This window comes from Micropterus dolomieu, unplaced genomic scaffold (genome assembly GCF_021292245.1).
Source record: "Micropterus dolomieu isolate WLL.071019.BEF.003 ecotype Adirondacks unplaced genomic scaffold, ASM2129224v1 contig_12806, whole genome shotgun sequence".
Taxonomy (NCBI): domain Eukaryota; kingdom Metazoa; phylum Chordata; class Actinopteri; order Centrarchiformes; family Centrarchidae; genus Micropterus; species Micropterus dolomieu.
Window position 1 is genome coordinate 6 of NW_025741792.1, and position 3,022 is coordinate 3,027.

The 3,022-nt window shown below is 39.2% G+C and overlaps 1 long non-coding RNA gene across 1 annotated transcript; it reads left to right on the top strand.

Annotated features, from left to right (window-relative positions):
* The first annotated feature begins 551 nt into the window (after positions 1 to 551).
* LOC123966154 lies at positions 552 to 1,212 on the top strand. The gene is made up of 2 exons (XR_006823907.1): positions 552 to 685; positions 951 to 1,212. It is a non-coding gene; the product is annotated as an uncharacterized LOC123966154 (long non-coding RNA).
* The last annotated feature ends 1,810 nt before the right edge of the window (positions 1,213 to 3,022 follow it).

The following is a 3,022-nucleotide window of genomic DNA, read 5'->3' on the forward strand; positions in this document are numbered from 1 at the left end:
CTTTACTTGTAAACAGTTACTTTTACAGTGTGGTATTATTACTTTTACTTAAGTAAAGGATCTGAGTACTTCATCCACCACTCGGAAAAGAAGAGTTTTTGGTCAAATATGTGGGGAATTTTTTCAGTACTTTACTGTTATTGTGAAATTGTTATTTTCTTAACCTTAACCAAGCGCATTAAGTTGCCTAAAAGAACCTTAAAAACTGAGTATGTCATGCTTCAGCTATAGGTGCAGGAAATACCTTGACGGTGAGATTTCGCGCCTGTTTAGAAACGCAGCTGACAGTAAACAGCTCTTTTTAGTCCTTTAAAACATCATGCGATTATTTCACCATGTTACAATATGATTCGATAATGTGTTCACTGTGGATCCTGCTTAGACAAACTTTTAAACTGGATGACAGAATTTTAAGATGCTACTGAAAAGGTGCATGCAGCCAATCTGTGAATCTGTGATTTCATGTTATTTTAATCTTACAATGATTAAAAAGTAATATTACATTCTGAGTCACCACTGTGTCTCGTGACAAGACTTTCTGTTGTCTTTGCAGCACTTCACTGCACTTCAGAGACTCATCCATTCTCAGATTATTGGTTCCCCATTTTAAGAAACATTGTTCCCGTTGTGCTGATGACAATGCTGCTGCTGCTGCTAGGAGTACTGCACTGTGGGAAACTGAGAGGTAAACAACAATAACTCCTGTCCACTCATATGTAAATGTAACTGCCAAAATGAAAAAATGGGTTGAAAGACTATATAGTGACGATATACTGAAAGTTAGTTCGGCTACTAAGAAAATATAGCAGTTAACATCCCATATTGTTTCATCTGAGTGCACAACATCTTTCTTGTTGATCTTAGCATGTGTTATTATCCATGTTTTTTTATACGTTTATATTTGATCTATTTATATTTGATTCATTGATTTATTAATTCATGTTTCTTAGGGTCCAGAAGCAGATGTGTCACGTGCTGTGACTGTACAGAGGCGTGAAGATTCTCACAAGTCAAATGATGACAGTCTGCAAACCACAGCTTTCTTTTCATTTATGTCTATATTCAATAATCCACTTTGACACTAGCTCTGACACCCTCTGCAGAGTCACCACAGCATCTACACCTCCATGAACAGACTCTGTGGTTGACTGTGGACACACATATAAATGTGTCCTTCAATAATCTTTATTAAAATGGTCCTCAGAGCATCAAGTCTCACTTACCGCTTGTATTTTCTGTGACTAATAAAGCAAAAGTTTAAAAAAAAATATTAGTGTATCATGACCATATTTTGTCTAAATATTTGGATAGAAAAGGAACATTTTGTTAACACTTTAATGCCAGTAAAATACCTAAATCAGTAAAATGTTTTCAAAAACTTTTTCAAATATATACGTACGTTTGAATTGTTAGATAAAAAATAACAATACTGCTGGTAACTGACTTTTCCTAAAAGTTTGTATATGTTTATTTAAAATGTTGTTTAAATATATAAGAGAAAGGTGATATTTTTTTACATTTAATTTTGGTATTACTTATTAGATATTGTGTTTGCAGTAGTACTATAGCAGTATAGAAATTGTAGTAATTATGTAATTCCAGCACTTGTACTGCTAATGACTTGATACAAGCTTTGGTGGCACCATGAGGTTATCATTATCTTTTTTTTTTTACATTTCAATATGTCAAGAACTAACGACATCTTTCAAAACTAAATTCACATCACCTGCTTGTCTTCATCACCATGTTTTTTATTATGAGCTTGTTGGCCTGCAGATTTTAGCAGTTAGCTCAAAGCACCAAGCACAGCTTTCCAGATCAGCTAGCACGGCTGTTACAGACCCATATCTTGGTTTAAGCCTCACAGACACCTACACAAAGTAGTTATAGTCACTTAAATTTATATTTGAATCTATATTTGCTGAAACACTGAGGCTATTTCTGCCAGGTCAACCGCTCTGTCTCTGAGAAAAGGTCATCAAACTGAAGCACAAAATTAGTGTTGCATCAACAGCAGACATAAGCCACACAGGAAGAAACATATCCCCACCTTCTTCTTACACTTCAGTCTGATGCTCTGACAGTCAGCAGCAAGACAACATGCTCTCTGAGGAAAAAAAAAGTACTTTTTGATAAAAATAAAACCATAAAGAGGCTGTTAAAATCTAAAAAAGTAAAACTCTGTGATGTTTCATAGCTTTCATTAAAGATTAAAAATGTTATGAGATTTAATAGACAACATGCTGATATTTAGGAGTAGCTGTAGGAATCAATAAAGCATGTAGATGCTGTAAATGAATTTCTGTGATGTTCATGTTGTGGTCGCAGCCCGGCTGACGGTGAGTGTCCTGGTTTTTTCTCCTTTTTATCAGTTATTCTGCTTTTTCCTTGGTTTTCTGTTCCCTGCCGGCCTCCCTGTGTTTCCTCCTCTCTCCCTCTGCTCCTGAGCCCAGCCAACGACCCGCACCTGCGCCTCATCAGCCACCTCGTCAGCCTGCCACACCTGCCAGTAGTCAACCTCGTCCCTGCCTGTATTTCAACCCCGGTTCTCCACACAATTCTTGCTTTATTGTCATTGCTCCATACCCGGGGCCACCTCTGTGTTCAGGCGCTCATGTTTCTTGTTTTCTCTCATTTTCCCTGTACTTTGTCGCTCCTGTCACTAACTGTCTTTCTGTCTGTTTTCCCTCCCAGGTTCACTCACCCTCGTCATCCGTTCTGTCGGCTGGGCTCATCCTCCGGACCTCTCCTCTTCGGGCTTCCCCCACGGTGTCCTCCCAGTTCTCCCCTGCATCCTTCTTTCCTCGGCCCCAGTTTTCCCTGGCTCCCTTGTCCCAGTCCCATCGGTTTCCCTGTGCCAGTGTTTCCCCGGCATCCTCCTCTCCCTCCACTCCAATCCCTCAACCCCATTTTTCCCTAAATAAACCTCCTTCGCTCAGAGCGCTGCGTTTGGGTCCTCTTTGTCCCCGCACCACACCCACATAACAGTTCAGCTGTTTTCATTTGTCTCTCCAGTGATGAA